Source organism: Schistocerca cancellata, chromosome 8, assembly GCF_023864275.1.
Source record: "Schistocerca cancellata isolate TAMUIC-IGC-003103 chromosome 8, iqSchCanc2.1, whole genome shotgun sequence".
Lineage (NCBI taxonomy): Eukaryota > Metazoa > Arthropoda > Insecta > Orthoptera > Acrididae > Schistocerca > Schistocerca cancellata.
In genome coordinates this window covers 81075098-81091928 of record NC_064633.1, presented here as the reverse complement: position 1 = coordinate 81091928, position 16831 = coordinate 81075098, and the positions used below count along the sequence as shown (strand labels likewise).

At 47.4% G+C, this 16831-nt stretch overlaps 33 non-coding genes across 33 annotated transcripts; 7 read left to right on the top strand and 26 right to left on the bottom strand.

Moving 5' to 3' along the window:
- Nucleotides 1-63: 63 nt before the first annotated feature.
- On the top strand, nt 64-135 carry Trnat-agu (transfer RNA threonine (anticodon AGU)). Its single transcript has one exon. It is a non-coding gene; the product is annotated as a tRNA-Thr (tRNA).
- A 536-nt stretch (nt 136-671) lies between these two features.
- Nucleotides 672-744, top strand: Trnar-ucg (transfer RNA arginine (anticodon UCG)). The gene has a single exon. It is a non-coding gene; the product is annotated as a tRNA-Arg (tRNA).
- Nucleotides 745-1184: 440 nt separating this feature from the next.
- On the top strand, nt 1185-1257 carry Trnak-cuu (transfer RNA lysine (anticodon CUU)). The gene has a single exon. It is a non-coding gene; the product is annotated as a tRNA-Lys (tRNA).
- A 321-nt stretch (nt 1258-1578) lies between these two features.
- Trnat-agu (transfer RNA threonine (anticodon AGU)) lies at nt 1579-1650 on the top strand. Its single transcript has one exon. It is a non-coding gene; the product is annotated as a tRNA-Thr (tRNA).
- Nucleotides 1651-2201: 551 nt separating this feature from the next.
- On the top strand, nt 2202-2274 carry Trnar-ucg (transfer RNA arginine (anticodon UCG)). Its single transcript has one exon. It is a non-coding gene; the product is annotated as a tRNA-Arg (tRNA).
- A 440-nt stretch (nt 2275-2714) lies between these two features.
- Trnak-cuu (transfer RNA lysine (anticodon CUU)) lies at nt 2715-2787 on the top strand. Its single transcript has one exon. It is a non-coding gene; the product is annotated as a tRNA-Lys (tRNA).
- A 321-nt stretch (nt 2788-3108) lies between these two features.
- Trnat-agu (transfer RNA threonine (anticodon AGU)) lies at nt 3109-3180 on the top strand. Its single transcript has one exon. It is a non-coding gene; the product is annotated as a tRNA-Thr (tRNA).
- Nucleotides 3181-3912: 732 nt separating this feature from the next.
- On the bottom strand, nt 3913-3985 carry Trnak-cuu (transfer RNA lysine (anticodon CUU)). The gene has a single exon. It is a non-coding gene; the product is annotated as a tRNA-Lys (tRNA).
- Nucleotides 3986-4425: 440 nt separating this feature from the next.
- Trnar-ucg (transfer RNA arginine (anticodon UCG)) lies at nt 4426-4498 on the bottom strand. The gene has a single exon. It is a non-coding gene; the product is annotated as a tRNA-Arg (tRNA).
- Nucleotides 4499-5034: 536 nt separating this feature from the next.
- On the bottom strand, nt 5035-5106 carry Trnat-agu (transfer RNA threonine (anticodon AGU)). Its single transcript has one exon. It is a non-coding gene; the product is annotated as a tRNA-Thr (tRNA).
- A 321-nt stretch (nt 5107-5427) lies between these two features.
- Nucleotides 5428-5500, bottom strand: Trnak-cuu (transfer RNA lysine (anticodon CUU)). The gene has a single exon. It is a non-coding gene; the product is annotated as a tRNA-Lys (tRNA).
- Nucleotides 5501-5940: 440 nt separating this feature from the next.
- Nucleotides 5941-6013, bottom strand: Trnar-ucg (transfer RNA arginine (anticodon UCG)). Its single transcript has one exon. It is a non-coding gene; the product is annotated as a tRNA-Arg (tRNA).
- A 542-nt stretch (nt 6014-6555) lies between these two features.
- Nucleotides 6556-6627, bottom strand: Trnat-agu (transfer RNA threonine (anticodon AGU)). The gene has a single exon. It is a non-coding gene; the product is annotated as a tRNA-Thr (tRNA).
- Nucleotides 6628-6948: 321 nt separating this feature from the next.
- On the bottom strand, nt 6949-7021 carry Trnak-cuu (transfer RNA lysine (anticodon CUU)). Its single transcript has one exon. It is a non-coding gene; the product is annotated as a tRNA-Lys (tRNA).
- Nucleotides 7022-7461: 440 nt separating this feature from the next.
- Trnar-ucg (transfer RNA arginine (anticodon UCG)) lies at nt 7462-7534 on the bottom strand. Its single transcript has one exon. It is a non-coding gene; the product is annotated as a tRNA-Arg (tRNA).
- A 560-nt stretch (nt 7535-8094) lies between these two features.
- Trnat-agu (transfer RNA threonine (anticodon AGU)) lies at nt 8095-8166 on the bottom strand. Its single transcript has one exon. It is a non-coding gene; the product is annotated as a tRNA-Thr (tRNA).
- Nucleotides 8167-8487: 321 nt separating this feature from the next.
- On the bottom strand, nt 8488-8560 carry Trnak-cuu (transfer RNA lysine (anticodon CUU)). The gene has a single exon. It is a non-coding gene; the product is annotated as a tRNA-Lys (tRNA).
- Nucleotides 8561-9000: 440 nt separating this feature from the next.
- Trnar-ucg (transfer RNA arginine (anticodon UCG)) lies at nt 9001-9073 on the bottom strand. Its single transcript has one exon. It is a non-coding gene; the product is annotated as a tRNA-Arg (tRNA).
- A 542-nt stretch (nt 9074-9615) lies between these two features.
- Nucleotides 9616-9687, bottom strand: Trnat-agu (transfer RNA threonine (anticodon AGU)). Its single transcript has one exon. It is a non-coding gene; the product is annotated as a tRNA-Thr (tRNA).
- A 321-nt stretch (nt 9688-10008) lies between these two features.
- Trnak-cuu (transfer RNA lysine (anticodon CUU)) lies at nt 10009-10081 on the bottom strand. Its single transcript has one exon. It is a non-coding gene; the product is annotated as a tRNA-Lys (tRNA).
- Nucleotides 10082-10521: 440 nt separating this feature from the next.
- Trnar-ucg (transfer RNA arginine (anticodon UCG)) lies at nt 10522-10594 on the bottom strand. Its single transcript has one exon. It is a non-coding gene; the product is annotated as a tRNA-Arg (tRNA).
- A 560-nt stretch (nt 10595-11154) lies between these two features.
- Nucleotides 11155-11226, bottom strand: Trnat-agu (transfer RNA threonine (anticodon AGU)). The gene has a single exon. It is a non-coding gene; the product is annotated as a tRNA-Thr (tRNA).
- A 321-nt stretch (nt 11227-11547) lies between these two features.
- Trnak-cuu (transfer RNA lysine (anticodon CUU)) lies at nt 11548-11620 on the bottom strand. Its single transcript has one exon. It is a non-coding gene; the product is annotated as a tRNA-Lys (tRNA).
- A 440-nt stretch (nt 11621-12060) lies between these two features.
- Nucleotides 12061-12133, bottom strand: Trnar-ucg (transfer RNA arginine (anticodon UCG)). Its single transcript has one exon. It is a non-coding gene; the product is annotated as a tRNA-Arg (tRNA).
- A 545-nt stretch (nt 12134-12678) lies between these two features.
- Nucleotides 12679-12750, bottom strand: Trnat-agu (transfer RNA threonine (anticodon AGU)). Its single transcript has one exon. It is a non-coding gene; the product is annotated as a tRNA-Thr (tRNA).
- Nucleotides 12751-13071: 321 nt separating this feature from the next.
- On the bottom strand, nt 13072-13144 carry Trnak-cuu (transfer RNA lysine (anticodon CUU)). The gene has a single exon. It is a non-coding gene; the product is annotated as a tRNA-Lys (tRNA).
- A 440-nt stretch (nt 13145-13584) lies between these two features.
- On the bottom strand, nt 13585-13657 carry Trnar-ucg (transfer RNA arginine (anticodon UCG)). The gene has a single exon. It is a non-coding gene; the product is annotated as a tRNA-Arg (tRNA).
- Nucleotides 13658-14202: 545 nt separating this feature from the next.
- Trnan-auu (transfer RNA asparagine (anticodon AUU)) lies at nt 14203-14274 on the bottom strand. The gene has a single exon. It is a non-coding gene; the product is annotated as a tRNA-Asn (tRNA).
- Nucleotides 14275-14595: 321 nt separating this feature from the next.
- On the bottom strand, nt 14596-14668 carry Trnak-cuu (transfer RNA lysine (anticodon CUU)). Its single transcript has one exon. It is a non-coding gene; the product is annotated as a tRNA-Lys (tRNA).
- Nucleotides 14669-15108: 440 nt separating this feature from the next.
- Trnar-ucg (transfer RNA arginine (anticodon UCG)) lies at nt 15109-15181 on the bottom strand. The gene has a single exon. It is a non-coding gene; the product is annotated as a tRNA-Arg (tRNA).
- Nucleotides 15182-15747: 566 nt separating this feature from the next.
- Nucleotides 15748-15819, bottom strand: Trnat-agu (transfer RNA threonine (anticodon AGU)). Its single transcript has one exon. It is a non-coding gene; the product is annotated as a tRNA-Thr (tRNA).
- Nucleotides 15820-16140: 321 nt separating this feature from the next.
- Nucleotides 16141-16213, bottom strand: Trnak-cuu (transfer RNA lysine (anticodon CUU)). Its single transcript has one exon. It is a non-coding gene; the product is annotated as a tRNA-Lys (tRNA).
- A 440-nt stretch (nt 16214-16653) lies between these two features.
- Nucleotides 16654-16726, bottom strand: Trnar-ucg (transfer RNA arginine (anticodon UCG)). Its single transcript has one exon. It is a non-coding gene; the product is annotated as a tRNA-Arg (tRNA).
- Nucleotides 16727-16831: the final 105 nt, after the last annotated feature.

Below are 16831 nucleotides of genomic sequence, written 5' to 3'. Positions count from 1 at the left end.
AGCTGAAGGGCTCCGATTCACTAGTTTGTAAGAACAAAGTATCCTATAAGTCCGCTAGGAGGCGCCTCCTTAGCTCAGTGGCAGAGCGCTGGTCTAGTAAACCAGAGGTCGTGAGTTCGATCCTCACAGGCGGCAAATGAATTTTGTAACAGCCCCTCCCACCGTGGCCCTTTCGAAAAAAGCGGTCAAGGATAAAAAAAATTATGAATGGGTGCGGTATTTAAGAAATGCTCTCGCAAATGAATAGTGTGAATGGTGCTATTAAAGTGGGCACCAGAAACTGCTGCTTTAGGCAGTCTCCGGAGAATGCCGACGTGAAATACTTAGTTCTTGTGATGTATTTTCTAGCCCTGATAAAGACCCTCGCGATTGTCGTCGGCGCCGCCGCCGCTTTGGTAATAGCGACAATTCGCCATTGTATCACATAGGGTGAGGTACCTTCTGCAAGCGACTGAGATGGCACTAAACGATTGAAGCTGATTTGCCACCTCTTGTTTGATCAGCGTCATAAGGGCTTGAATGTAACTTGCGATGGGACACAGCAAGAAGTAGCGTCGTACTTTTAGTACTGAAATTTGAGATGGAGAACTGCGTCAAAGATGGGAAAATCATTCTGCCAAGTGTACAAATGGCGAAAACGAGGTGTGAGTGGGGAAGTATATTGCGCCAGTGACCGTGTGGCCTAATGGATAAGGCGTCGGACTTCGGATTCGAAGATTGCAGGTTCGAATCCTGTCACGGTCGAGTTTTTCCTGTCCTGCAAAAGATGCATGCTGTTTTACTGTGTTGTTTGAGTACACTAAAACTAGTTGGAAGTTGCTGCTGTCCGCTTCCTGGCTACAAAACCGGCGTCTACCAGAAGCACAAGCAAGACAAGGGTGATCTGTAGCGAAGTTTTCGGCACAGTGCCGTTCAGGAGAGTTTTTGTTGGAACTACTGCATCTGATTCAGGAGCCAAGGGCTACGCCACAGGCGTCTGCGCACAGTCGAGCATGTGTGTTGAATAATGGTGCTGATAGCCACGTATCATTTCATGCAGATTTGATGCCTTTCGGAGACAATTTTTCATTGAATAGGATTGTAGCTGATTTGTGGCAGCAGGAAATAAGCTGTAGTCAAAAGAATCTTCAATAGATGGTCGCAGGTCACATCAGTATTGTATGGCTCGTAACGCGTTGCGTGCAGCCCGGCTAGCTCAGTCGGTAGAGCATGAGACTCTTAATCTCCGGGTCGTGGGTTCGAGCCCCACGCTGGGCGGCGCAAAATTTTGTGTCTACGCGGATCCAACATGCGCCCCTCTCGTGAGCCTTGCGTAATGAACGTAACGGGTTACGACGATGCCTAGCTTCGTATGAATATCAGAGGAACGGTATTTGAAGCTGAAAGTGACTCTGAAATGAAATAAATGTGTTGTTTTGCAATTTTAGTTGTACATCGATATAGTGTGAGATGTGTAGGAAAGCAGCAGCTGTGCTAACTAAATGTAAATAATGGTCGCTCATGCGGTGCGTTTCGAGCTGAAGGTCTCCGATTCACTAGTTTGTAAGAACAAAGTATCCTAAAAGTCCGCTAGGAGGCGCCTCCTTATCTCAGTGGCAGAGCGCTGGTCTAGTAAACCAGAGGTCGTGAGTTCGATCCTCACAGGCGGCAAATGAATTTTGTAACAGCCCCTCCCACCGTGGCCCTTTCGAAAAAAGCGGTCAAGGATAAAAAAAATTATGAATGGGTGCGGTATTTAAGAAATGCTCTCGCAAATGAATAGTGTGAATGGTGCTATTAAAGTGGGCACCAGAAACTGCTGCTTTAGGCAGTCTCCGGAGAATGCCGACGTGAAATACTTAGTTCTTGTGATGTATTTTCTACCCCTGATAAAGACCCTCGCGATTGTCGTCGTCGTCGTCGTCGTCGGCGCCGCCGCCGCTTTGGTAATAGCGACAATTCGCCATTGTATCACATAGGGTGAGGTACCTTCTGCAAGCGACTGAGATGGCACTAAACGATTGAAGCTGATTTGCCACCTCTTGTTTGATCAGCGTCATAAGGGCTTGAATGTAACTTGCGATGGGACACAGCAAGAAGTAGCGTCGTACTTTTAGTACTGAAATTTGAGATGGAGAACTGCGTCAAAGATGGGAAAATCATTCTGCCAAGTGTACAAATGGCGAAAACGATGTGTGAGTGGGGAAGTATATTGCGCCAGTGACCGTGTGGCTTAATGGATAAGGCGTCGGACTTCGGATTCGAAGATTGCAGGTTCGTATCCTGTCACGGTCGAGTTTTTCCTGTTCTGCAGAAGATGCATGCTGTTTTAGTGTGTTGTTTGAGTACACTAAAACTAGTTGGAAGTTGCTGCTGTCCGCTTCCTGGCTACAAAACCGGCGTCTACCAGAAGCACAAGCAAGACAAGGGTGATCTGTAGCGAAGTTTTCGGCACAATGCCGTTCAGGAGAGTTTTTGTTGGAACTACTGCATCTGATTCAGGAGCCAAGGGCTACGCCACAGGCGTCTGCGCACAGTCGAGCATGTGTGTTGAATAATGGTGCTGATAGCCACGTATCATTTCATGCAGATTTGATGCCTTTCGGAGACAATTTTTCATTGAATAGGATTGTAGCTGATTTGTGGCAGCAGGAAATAAGCTGTAGTCAAAAGAATCTTCAATAGATGGTCGCAGGTCACATCAGTATTGTATGGCTCGTAACGCGTTGCGTGCAGCCCGGCTAGCTCAGTCGGTAGAGCATGAGACTCTTAATCTCAGGGTCGTGGGTTCGAGCCCCACGCTGGGCGGCGCAAAATTTTGTGTCTACGCGGATCCAACATGCGCCCCTCTCGTGAGCCTTGCGTAATGAACGTAACGGGTTACGACGATGCCTAGCTTCGTATGAATATCAGAGGAACGGTATTTGAAGCTGAAAGTGACTCTGAAATGAAATAAATGTGTTGTTTTGCAATTTTAGTTGTACATCGATATAGTGTGAGATGTGTAGGAAAGCAGCAGCTGTGCTAACTAAATGTAAATAATGGTCGCTCATGCGGTGCGTTTCGAGCTGAAGGGCTCCGATTCACTAGTTTGTAAGAACAAAGTATCCTATAAGTCCGCTAGGAGGCGCCTCCTTAGCTCAGTGGCAGAGCGCTGGTCTAGTAAACCAGAGGTCGTGAGTTCGATCCTCACAGGCGGCAAATGAATTTTGTAACAGCCCCTCCCACCGTGGCCCTTTCGAAAAAAGCGGTCAAGGATAAAAAAAATTATGAATGGGTGCGGTATTTAAGAAATGCTCTCGCAAATGAATAGTGTGAATGGTGCTATTAAAGTGGGCACCAGAAACTGCTGCTTTAGGCAGTCTCCGGAGAATGCCGACGTGAAATACTTAGTTCTTGTGATGTATTTTCTAGCCCTGATAAAGACCCTCGCGATTGTCGTCGGCGCCGCCGCCGCTTTGGTAATAGCGACAATTCGCCATTGTATCACATAGGGTGAGGTACCTTCTGCAAGCGACTGAGATGGCACTAAACGATTGAAGCTGATTTGCCACCTCTTGTTTGATCAGCGTCATAAGGGCTTGAATGTAACTTGCGATGGGACACAGCAAGAAGTAGCGTCGTACTTTTAGGATACTTTGTTCTTACAAACTAGTGAATCGGAGCCCTTCAGCTCGAAACGCACCGCATGAGCGACCATTATTTGCATTTAGTTAGCACAGCTGCTGCTTTCCTACACATCTCACACTATATCGATGTACAACTAAAATTGCAAAACAACACATTTATTTCATTTCAGAGTCACTTTCAGCTTCAAATACCGTTCCTCTGATATTCATACGAAGCTAGGCATCGTCGTAACCCGTTACGTTCATTACGCAAGGCTCACGAGAGGGGCGCATGTTGGATCCGCGTAGACACAAAATTTTGCGCCGCCCAGCGTGGGGCTCGAACCCACGACCCTGAGATTAAGAGTCTCATGCTCTACCGACTTAGCTAGCCGGGCTGCACGCAACGCGTTACGAGCCATACAATACTGATGTGACCTGCGACCATCTATTGAAGATTCTTTTGACTACAGCTTATTTCCTGCTGCCACAAATCAGCTACAATCCTATTCAATGAAAAATTGTCTCCGAAAGGCATCAAATCTGCATGAAATGATACGTGGCTATCAGCACCATTATTCAACACACATGCTCGACTGTGCGCAGACGCCTGTGGCGTAGCCCTTGGCTCCTGAATCAGATGCAGTAGTTCCAACAAAAACTCTCCTGAACGGCACTGTGCCGAAAACTTCGCTACAGATCACCCTTGTCTTGCTCGTGCTTCTGGTAGACGCCGGTTTTGCAGCCAGGAAGCGGACAGCAGCAACTTCCAACTTGTTTTAGAGTACTCAAACAACACAGTAAAACAGCATGCATCTTTTGCAGAACAGGAAAAACTCGACCGTGACAGGATTCGAACCTGCAATCTTCGGATCCGAAGTCCGACGCCTTATCCATTAGGCCACACGATCACTGGCGCAATATACTTCCCCACTCACACCACGTTTTCGCCATTTGTACACTTGGCAGAATGAATTTCCCATCTTTGACGCAGTTCTCCATCTCAAATTTCAGTACTAAAAGTACGACGCTACTTCTTGCTGTGTCCCATCGCAAGTTACATTCAAGCCCTTATGACGCTGATCAAACAAGAGGTGGCAAATCAGCTTCAATCGTTTAGTGCCATCTCAGTCGCTTGCAGAAGTTACCTCACCCTATGTGATACAATGGCGAATTGTCGCTATTACCAAAGCGGCGGCGGCGCCGACGACGACGACGACAATCGCGAGGGTCTTTATCAGGGGTAGAGAATACATCACAAGAACTAAGTATTTCACGTCGGCATTCTCCGGAGACTGCCTAAAGCAGCAGTTTCTGGTGCCCACTTTAATAGCACCATTCATTTGCGAGAGCATTTCTTAAATACCGCACCCATTCATAATTTTTTTTATCCTTGACCGCTTTTTTCGAAAGGGCCACGGTGGGAGGGGCTGTTACAAAATTCATTTGCCGCCTGTGAGGATCGAACTCACGACCTCTGGTTTACTAGACCAGCGCTCTGCCACTGAGCTAAGGAGGCGCCTCCTAGCGGACTTTTAGGATACTTTGTTCTTACAAACTAGTGAATCGGAGCCCTTCAGCTCGAAACGCACCGCATGAGCGACCATTATTTGCATTTAGTTAGCACAGCTGCTGCTTTCCTACACATCTCACACTATATCGATGTACAACTAAAATTGCAAAACAACACATTTATGTCATTTCAGAGTCACTTTCAGCTTCAAATACCGTTCCTCTGATATTCATACGAAGCTAGGCATCGTCGTAACCCGTTACGTTCATTACGCAAGGCTCACGAGAGGGGCGCATGTTGGATCCGCGTAGACACAAAATTTTGCGCCGCCCAGCGTGGGGCTCGAACCCACGACCCTGAGATTAAGAGTCTCATGCTCTACCGACTGAGCTAGCCGGGCTGCACGCAACGCGTTACGAGCCATACAATACTGATGTGACCTGCGACCATCTATTGAAGATTCTTTTGACTACAGCTTATTTCCTGCTGCCACAAATCAGCTACAATCCTATTCAATGAAAAATTGTCTCCGAAAGGCATCAAATCTGCATGAAATGATACGTGGCTATCAGCACCATTATTCAACACACATGCTCGACTGTGCGCAGACGCCTGTGGCGTAGCCCTTGGCTCCTGAATCAGATGCAGTAGTTCCAACAAAAACTCTCCTGAACGGCACTGTGCCGAAAACTTCGCTACAGATCACCCTTGTCTTGCTCGTGCTTCTGGTAGACGCCGGTTTTGCAGCCAGGAAGCGGACAGCAGCAACTTCCAACTAGTTTTAGAGTACTCAAACAACACAGTAAAACAGCATGCATCTTTTGCAGAACAGGAAAAACTCGACCGTGACAGGATTCGAACCTGCAATCTTCGGATCCGAAGTCCGACGCCTTATCCATTAGGCCACACGGTCACTGGCGCAATATACTTCCCCACTCACACCACGTTTTCGCCATTTGTACACTTGGCAGAATGAATTTCCCATCTTTGACGCAGTTCTCCATCTCAAATTTCAGTACTAAAAGTACGACGCTACTTCTTGCTGTGTCCCATCGCAAGTTACATTCAAGCCCTTATGACGCTGATCAAACAAGAGGTGGCAAATCAGCTTCAATCGTTTAGTGCCATCTCAGTCGCTTGCAGAAGGTACCTCACCCTATGTGATACAATGGCGAATTGTCGCTATTACCAAAGCGGCGGCGGCGCCGACGACGACGACAATCGCGAGGGTCTTTATCAGGGGTAGAAAATACATCACAAGAACTAAGTATTTCACGTCGGCATTCTCCGGAGACTGCCTAAAGCAGCAGTTTCTGGTGCCCACTTTAATAGCACCATTCACACTATTCATTTGCGAGAGCATTTCTTAAATACCGCACCCATTCATAATTTTTTTTATCCTTGACCGCTTTTTTCGAAAGGGCCACGGTGGGAGGGGCTGTTACAAAATTCATTTGCCGCCTGTGAGGATCGAACTCACGACCTCTGGTTTACTAGACCAGCGCTCTGCCACTGAGCTAAGGAGGCGCCTCCTAGCGGACTTTTAGGATACTTTGTTCTTACAAACTAGTGAATCGGAGCCCTTCAGCTCGAAACGCACCGCATGAGCGACCATTATTTGCATTTAGTTAGCACAGCTGCTGCTTTCCTACACATCTCACACTATATCGATGTACAACTAAAATTGCAAAACAACACATTTATTTCATTTCACAGTCACTTTCAGCTTCAAATACCGTTCCTCTGATATTCATACGAAGCTAGGCATCGTCGTAACCCGTTACGTTCATTACGCAAGGCTCACGAGAGGGGCGCATGTTGGATCCGCGTAGACACAAAATTTTGCGCCGCCCAGCGTGGGGCTCGAACCCACGACCCTGAGATTAAGAGTCTCATGCTCTACCGACTGAGCTACCCGGGCTGCACGCAACGCGTTACGAGCCATACAATACTGATGTGACCTGCGACCATCTATTGAAGATTCTTTTGACTACAGCTTATTTCCTGCTGCCACAAATCAGCTACAATCCTATTCAATGAAAAATTGTCTCCGAAAGGCATCAAATCTGCATGAAATGATACGTGGCTATCAGCACCATTATTCAACACACATGCTCGACTGTGCGCAGACGCCTGTGGCGTAGCCCTTGGCTCCTGAATCAGATGCAGTAGTTCCAACAAAAACTCTCCTGAACGGCACTGTGCCGAAAACTTCGCTACAGATCACCCTTGTCTTGCTTGTGCTTCTGGTAGACGCCGGTTTTGCAGCCAGGAAGCGGACAGCAGCAACTTCCAACTAGTTTTAGAGTACTCAAACAACACAGTAAAACAGCATGCATCTTTTGCAGAACAGGAAAAACTCGACCGTGACAGGATTCGAACCTGCAATCTTCGGATCCGAAGTCCGACGCCTTATCCATTAGGCCACACGGTCACTGGCGCAATATACTTCCCCACTCACACCTCGTTTTCGCCATTTGTACACTTGGCAGAATGAATTTCCCATCTTTGACGCAGTTCTCCATCTCAAATTTCAGTACTAAAAGTACGACGCTACTTCTTGCTGTGTCCCATCGCAAGTTACATTCAAGCCCTTATGACGCTGATCAAACAAGAGGTGGCAAATCAGCTTCAATCGTTTAGTGCCATCTCAGTCGCTTGCAGAAGGTACCTCACCCTATGTGATACAATGGCGAATTGTCGCTATTACCAAAGCGGCGGCGGCGCCGACGACGACGACGACGACGACGACGACGACAATCGCGAGGGTCTTTATCAGGGGTAGAAAATACATCACAAGAACTAAGTATTTCACGTCGGCATTCTCCGGAGACTGCCTAAAGCAGCAGTTTCTGGTGCCCACTTTAATAGCACCATTCACACTATTCATTTGCGAGAGCATTTCTTAAATACCGCACCCATTCATAATTTTTTTTATCCTTGACCGCTTTTTTCGAAAGGGCCACGGTGGGAGGGGCTGTTACAAAATTCATTTGCCGCCTGTGAGGATCGAACTCACGACCTCTGGTTTACTAGACCAGCGCTCTGCCACTGAGCTAAGGAGGCGCCTCCTAGCGGACTTTTAGGATACTTTGTTCTTACAAACTAGTGAATCGGAGCCCTTCAGCTCGAAACGCACCGCATGAGCGACCATTATTTGCATTTAGTTAGCACAGCTGCTGCTTTCCTACACATCTCACACTATATCGATGTACAACTAAAATTGCAAAACAACACATTTATTTCATTTCAGAGTCACTTTCAGCTTCAAATACCGTTCCTCTGATATTCATACGAAGCTAGGCATCGTCGTAACCCGTTACGTTCATTACGCAAGGCTCACGAGAGGGGCGCATGTTGGATCCGCGTAGACACAAAATTTTGCGCCGCCCAGCGTGGGGCTCGAACCCACGACCCTGAGATTAAGAGTCTCATGCTCTACCGACTGAGCTAGCCGGGCTGCACGCAACGCGTTACGAGCCATACAATACTGATGTGACCTGCGACCATCTATTGAAGATTCTTTTGACTACAGCTTATTTCCTGCTGCCACAAATCAGCTACAATCCTATTCAATGAAAAATTGTCTCCGAAAGGCATCAAATCTGCATGAAATGATACGTGGCTATCAGCACCATTATTCAACACACATGCTCGACTGTGCGCAGACGCCTGTGGCGTAGCCCTTGGCTCCTGAATCAGATGCAGTAGTTCCAACAAAAACTCTCCTGAACGGCACTGTGCCGAAAACTTCGCTACAGATCACCCTTGTCTTGCTTGTGCTTCTGGTAGACGCCGGTTTTGCAGCCAGGAAGCGGACAGCAGCAACTTCCAACTAGTTTTAGAGTACTCAAACAACACAGTAAAACAGCATGCATCTTTTGCAGAACAGGAAAAACTCGACCGTGACAGGATTCGAACCTGCAATCTTCGGATCCGAAGTCCGACGCCTTATCCATTAGGCCACACGGTCACTGGCGCAATATACTTCCCCACTCACACCTCGTTTTCGCCATTTGTACACTTGGCAGAATGAATTTCCCATCTTTGACGCAGTTCTCCATCTCAAATTTCAGTACTAAAAGTACGACGCTACTTCTTGCTGTGTCCCATCGCAAGTTACATTCAAGCCCTTATGACGCTGATCAAACAAGAGGTGGCAAATCAGCTTCAATCGTTTAGTGCCATCTCAGTCGCTTGCAGAAGGTACCTCACCCTATGTGATACAATGGCGAATTGTCGCTATTACCAAAGCGGCGGCGGCGCCGACGACGACGACAATCGCGAGGATCTTTATCAGGGGTAGAAAATACATCACAAGAACTAAGTATTTCACGTCGGCATTCTCCGGAGACTGCCTAAAGCAGCAGTTTCTGGTGCCCACTTTAATAGCACCATTCACACTATTCATTTGCGAGAGCATTTCTTAAATACCGCACCCATTCATAATTTTTTTTATCCTTGACCGCTTTTTTCGAAAGGGCCACGGTGGGAGGGGCTGTTACAAAATTCATTTGCCGCCTGTGAGGATCGAACTCACGACCTCTGGTTTACTAGACCAGCGCTCTGCCACTGAGCTAAGGAGGCGCCTCCTAGCGGACTTTTAGGATACTTTGTTCTTACAAACTAGTGAATCGGAGCCCTTCAGCTCGAAACGCACCGCATGAGCGACCATTATTTGCATTTAGTTAGCACAGCTGCTGCTTTCCTACACATCTCACACTATATCGATGTACAACTAAAATTGCAAAACAACACATTTATTTCATTTCAGAGTCACTTTCAGCTTCAAATACCGTTCCTCTGATATTCATACGAAGCTAGGCATCGTCGTAACCCGTTACGTTCATTACGCAAGGCTCACGAGAGGGGCGCATGTTGGATCCGCGTAGACACAAAATTTTGCGCCGCCCAGCGTGGGGCTCGAACCCACGACCCTGAGATTAAGAGTCTCATGCTCTACCGACTGAGCTAGCCGGGCTGCACGCAACGCGTTACGAGCCATACAATACTGATGTGACCTGCGACCATCTATTGAAGATTCTTTTGACTACAGCTTATTTCCTGCTGCCACAAATCAGCTACAATCCTATTCAATGAAAAATTGTCTCCGAAAGGCATCAAATCTGCATGAAATGATACGTGGCTATCAGCACCATTATTCAACACACATGCTCGACTGTGCGCAGACGCCTGTGGCGTAGCCCTTGGCTCCTGAATCAGATGCAGTAGTTCCAACAAAAACTCTCCTGAACGGCACTGTGCCGAAAACTTCGCTACAGATCACCCTTGTCTTGCTTGTGCTTCTGGTAGACGCCGGTTTTGCAGCCAGGAAGCGGACAGCAGCAACTTCCAACTAGTTTTAGAGTACTCAAACAACACAGTAAAACAGCATGCATCTTTTGCAGAACAGGAAAAACTCGACCGTGACAGGATTCGAACCTGCAATCTTCGGATCCGAAGTCCGACGCCTTATCCATTAGGCCACACGGTCACTGGCGCAATATACTTCCCCACTCACACCTCGTTTTCGCCATTTGTACACTTGGCAGAATGAATTTCCCATCTTTGACGCAGTTCTCCATCTCAAATTTCAGTACTAAAAGTACGACGCTACTTCTTGCTGTGTCCCATCGCAAGTTACATTCAAGCCCTTATGACGCTGATCAAACAAGAGGTGGCAAATCAGCTTCAATCGTTTAGTGCCATCTCAGTCGCTTGCAGAAGGTACCTCACCCTATGTGATACAATGGCGAATTGTCGCTATTACCAAAGCGGCGGCGGCGCCGACGACGACGACGACGACGACGACGACGACAATCGCGAGGGTCTTTATCAGGGGTAGAAAATACATCACAAGAACTAAGTATTTCACGTCGGCATTCTCCGGAGACTGCCTAAAGCAGCAGTTTCTGGTGCCCACTTTAATAGCACCATTCACACTATTCATTTGCGAGAGCATTTCTTAAATACCGCACCCATTCATAATTTTTTTTATCCTTGACCGCTTTTTTCGAAAGGGCCACGGTGGGAGGGGCTGTTACAAAATTCATTTGCCGCCTGTGAGGATCGAACTCACGACCTCTGGTTTACTAGACCAGCGCTCTGCCACTGAGCTAAGGAGGCGCCTCCTAGCGGACTTTTAGGATACTTTGTTCTTACAAACTAGTGAATCGGAGCCCTTCAGCTCGAAACGCACCGCATGAGCGACCATTATTTGCATTTAGTTAGCACAGCTGCTGCTTTCCTACACATCTCACACTATATCGATGTACAACTAAAATTGCAAAACAACACATTTATTTCATTTCAGAGTCACTTTCAGCTTCAAATACCGTTCCTCTGATATTCATACGAAGCTAGGCATCGTCGTAACCCGTTACGTTCATTACGCAAGGCTCACGAGAGGGGCGCATGTTGGATCCGCGTAGACACAAAATTTTGCGCCGCCCAGAGTGGGGCTCGAACCCACGACCCTGAGATTAAGAGTCTCATGCTCTACCGACTAAGCTAGCTGGGCTGCACGCAACGCGTTACGAGCCATACAATACTGATGTGACCTGCGACCATCTATTGAAGATTCTTTTGACTACAGCTTATTTCCTGCTGCCACAAATCAGCTACAATCCTATTCAATGAAAAATTGTCTCCGAAAGGCATCAAATCTGCATGAAATGATACGTGGCTATCAGCACCATTATTCAACACACATGCTCGACTGTGCGCAGACGCCTGTGGCGTAGCCCTTGGCTCCTGAATCAGATGCAGTAGTTCCAACAAAAACTCTCCTGAACGGCACTGTGCCGAAAACTTCGCTACAGATCACCCTTGTCTTGCTTGTGCTTCTGGTAGACGCCGGTTTTGCAGCCAGGAAGCGGACAGCAGCAACTTCCAACTAGTTTTAGAGTACTCAAACAACACAGTAAAACAGCATGCATCTTTTGCAGAACAGGAAAAACTCGACCGTGACAGGATTCGAACCTGCAATCTTCGGATCCGAAGTCCGACGCCTTATCCATTAGGCCACACGGTCACTGGCGCAATATACTTCCCCACTCACACCTCGTTTTCGCCATTTGTACACTTGGCAGAATGAATTTCCCATCTTTGACGCAGTTCTCCATCTCAAATTTCAGTACTAAAAGTACGACGCTACTTCTTGCTGTGTCCCATCGCAAGTTACATTCAAGCCCTTATGACGCTGATCAAACAAGAGGTGGCAAATCAGCTTCAATCGTTTAGTGCCATCTCAGTCGCTTGCAGAAGGTACCTCACCCTTTGTGATACAATGGCGAATTGTCGCTATTACCAAAGCGGCGGCGGCGCCGACGACGACGACGACAATCGCGAGGGTCTTTATCAGGGGTAGAAAATACATCACAAGAACTAAGTATTTCACGTCGGCATTCTCCGGAGACTGCCTAAAGCAGCAGTTTCTGGTGCCCACTTTAATAGCACCATTCACACTATTCATTTGCGAGAGCATTTCTTAAATACCGCACCCATTCATAATTTTTTTTATCCTTGACCGCTTTTTTCGAAAGGGCCACGGTGGGAGGGGCTGTTACAAAATTCATTTGCCGCCTGTGAGGATCGAACTCACGACCTCTGGTTTACTAGACCAGCGCTCTGCCACTGAGCTAAGGAGGCGCCTCCTAGCGGACTTTTAGGATACTTTGTTCTTACAAACTAGTGAATCGGAGCCCTTCAGCTCGAAACGCACCGCATGAGCGACCATTATTTGCATTTAGTTAGCACAGCTGCTGCTTTCCTACACATCTCACACTATATCGATGTACAACTAAAATTGCAAAACAACACATTTATTTCATTTCAGAGTCACTTTCAGCTTCAAATACCGTTCCTCTGATATTCATACGAAGCTAGGCATCGTCGTAACCCGTTACGTTCATTACGCAAGGCTCACGAGAGGGGCGCATGTTGGATCCGCGTAGACACAAAATTTTGCGCCGCCCAGAGTGGGGCTCGAACCCACGACCCTGAGATTAAGAGTCTCATGCTCTACCGACTAAGCTAGCTGGGCTGCACGCAACGCGTTACGAGCCATACAATACTGATGTGACCTGCGACCATCTATTGAAGATTCTTTTGACTACAGCTTATTTCCTGCTGCCACAAATCAGCTACAATCCTATTCAATGAAAAATTGTCTCCGAAAGGCATCAAATCTGCATGAAATGATACGTGGCTATCAGCACCATTAGTCAACACACATGCTCGACTGTGCGCAGACGCCTGTGGCGTAGCCCTTGGCTCCTGAATCAGATGCAGTAGTTCCAACAAAAACTCTCCTGAACGGCACTGTGCCGAAAACTTCGCTACAGATCACCCTTGTCTTGCTTGTGCTTCTGGTAGACGCCGGTTTTGCAGCCAGGAAGCGGACAGCAGCAACTTCCAACTAGTTTTAGAGTACTCAAACAACACAGTAAAACAGCATGCATCTTTTGCAGAACAGGAAAAACTCGACCGTGACAGGATTCGAACCTGCAATCTTCGGATCCGAAGTCCGACGCCTTATCCATTAGGCCACACGGTCACTGGCGCAATATACTTCCCCACTCACACCTCGTTTTCGCCATTTGTACACTTGGCAGAATGAATTTCCCATCTTTGACGCAGTTCTCCATCTCAAATTTCAGTACTAAAAGTACGACGCTACTTCTTGCTGTGTCCCATCGCAAGTTACATTCAAGCCCTTATGACGCTGATCAAACAAGAGGTGGCAAATCAGCTTCAATCGTTTAGTGCCATCTCAGTCGCTTGCAGAAGGTACCTCACCCTTTGTGATACAATGGCGAATTGTCGCTATTACCAAAGCGGCGGCGGCGCCGACGACGACGACGACAATCGCGAGGGTCTTTATCAGGGGTAGAAAATACATCACAAGAACTAAGTATTTCACGTCGGCATTCTCCGGAGACTGCCTAAAGCAGCAGTTTCTGGTGCCCACTTTAATAGCACCATTCACACTATTCATTTGCGAGAGCATTTCTTAAATACCGCACCCATTCATAATTTTTTTTATCCTTGACCGCTTTTTTCGAAAGGGCCACGGTGGGAGGGGCTGTTACAAAATTCATTTGCCGCCTGTGAGGATCGAACTCACGACCTCTGGTTTAATAGACCAGCGCTCTGCCACTGAGCTAAGGAGGCGCCTCCTAGCGGACTTTTAGGATACTTTGTTCTTACAAACTAGTGAATCGGAGCCCTTCAGCTCGAAACGCACCGCATGAGCGACCATTATTTGCATTTAGTTAGCACAGCTGCTGCTTTCCTACACATCTCACACTATATCGATGTACAACTAAAATTGCAAAACAACACATTTATTTCATTTCACAGTCACTTTCAGCTTCAAATACCGTTCCTCTGATATTCATACGAAGCTAGGCATCGTCGTAACCCGTTACGTTCATTACGCAAGGCTCACGAGAGGGGCGCATGTTGGATCCGCGTAGACACAAAATTTTGCGCCGCCCAGCGTGGGGCTCGAACCCACGACCCTGAGATTAAGAGTCTCATGCTCTACCGACTAAGCTAGCTGGGCTGCACGCAACGCGTTACGAGCCATACAATACTGATGTGACCTGCGACCATCTATTGAAGATTCTTTTGACTACAGCTTATTTCCTGCTGCCACAAATCAGCTACAATCCTATTCAATGAAAAATTGTCTCCGAAAGGCATCAAATCTGCATGAAATGATACGTGGCTATCAGCACCATTATTCAACACACATGCTCGACTGTGCGCAGACGCCTGTGGCGTAGCCCTTGGCTCCTGAATCAGATGCAGTAGTTCCAACAAAAACTCTCCTGAACGGCACTGTGCCGAAAACTTCGCTACAGATCACCCTTGTCTTGCTTGTGCTTCTGGTAGACGCCGGTTTTGCAGCCAGGAAGCGGACAGCAGCAACTTCCAACTAGTTTTAGAGTACTCAAACAACACAGTAAAACAGCATGCATCTTTTGCAGAACAGGAAAAACTCGACCGTGACAGGATTCGAACCTGCAATCTTCGGATCCGAAGTCCGACGCCTTATCCATTAGGCCACACGGTCACTGGCGCAATATACTTCCCCACTCACACCTCGTTTTCGCCATTTGTACACTTGGCAGAATGAATTTCCCATCTTTGACGCAGTTCTCCATCTCAAATTTCAGTACTAAAAGTACGACGCTACTTCTTGCTGTGTCCCATCGCAAGTTACATTCAAGCCCTTATGACGCTGATCAAACAAGAGGTGGCAAATCAGCTTCAATCGTTTAGTGCCATCTCAGTCGCTTGCAGAAGGTACCTCACCCTATGTGATACAATGGCGAATTGTCGCTATTACCAAAGCGGCGGCGGCGCCGACGACGACGACGACGACGACGACGACGACGACGACAATCGCGAGGGTCTTTATCAGGGGTAGAAAATACATCACAAGTACTAAGTATTTCACGTCGGCATTCTCCGGAGACTGCCTAAAGCAGCAGTTTCTGGTGCCCACTTTAATAGCACCATTCACACTATTCATTTGCGAGAGCATTTCTTAAATACCGCACCCATTCATAATTTTTTTTATCCTTGACCGCTTTTTTCGAAAGGGCCACGGTGGGAGGGGCTGTTACAAAATTCATTTGCCGCCTGTGAGGATCGAACTCACGACCTCTGGTTTACTAGACCAGCGCTCTGCCACTGAGCTAAGGAGGCGCCTCCTAGCGGACTTTTAGGATACTTTGTTCTTACAAACTAGTGAATCGGAGCCCTTCAGCTCGAAACGCACCGCATGAGCGACCATTATTTGCATTTAGTTAGCACAGCTGCTGCTTTCCTACACATCTCACACTATATCGATGTACAACTAAAATTGCAAAACAACACATTTATTTCATTTCAGAGTCACTTTCAGCTTCAAATACCGTTCCTCTGATATTCATACGAAGCTAGGCATCGTCGTAACCCGTTACGTTCATTACGCAAGGCTCACGAGAGGGGCGCATGTTGGATCCGCGTAGACACAAAATTTTGCGCCGCCCAGAGTGGGGCTCGAACCCACGACCCTGAGATTAAGAGTCTCATGCTCTACCGACTAAGCTAGCTGGGCTGCACGCAACGCGTTACGAGCCATACAATACTGATGTGACCTGCGACCATCTATTGAAGATTCTTTTGACTACAGCTTATTTCCTGCTGCCACAAATCAGCTACAATCCTATTCAATGAAAAATTGTCTCCGAAAGGCATCAAATCTGCATGAAATGATACGTGGCTATCAGCACCATTAGTCAACACACATGCTCGACTGTGCGCAGACGCCTGTGGCGTAGCCCTTGGCTCCTGAATCAGATGCAGTAGTTCCAACAAAAACTCTCCTGAACGGCACTGTGCCGAAAACTTCGCTACAGATCACCCTTGTCTTGCTTGTGCTTCTGGTAGACGCCGGTTTTGCAGCCAGGAAGCGGACAGCAGCAACTTCCAACTAGTTTTAGAGTACTCAAACAACACAGTAAAACAGCATGCATCTTTTGCAGAACAGGAAAAACTCGACCGTGACAGGATTCGAACCTGCAATCTTCGGATCCGAAGTCCGACGCCTTATCCATTAGGCCACACGGTCACTGGCGCAATATACTTCCCCACTCACACCTCGTTTTCGCCATTTGTACACTTGGCAGAATGAATTTCCCATCTTTGACGCAGTTCTCCATCTCAAATTTCAGTA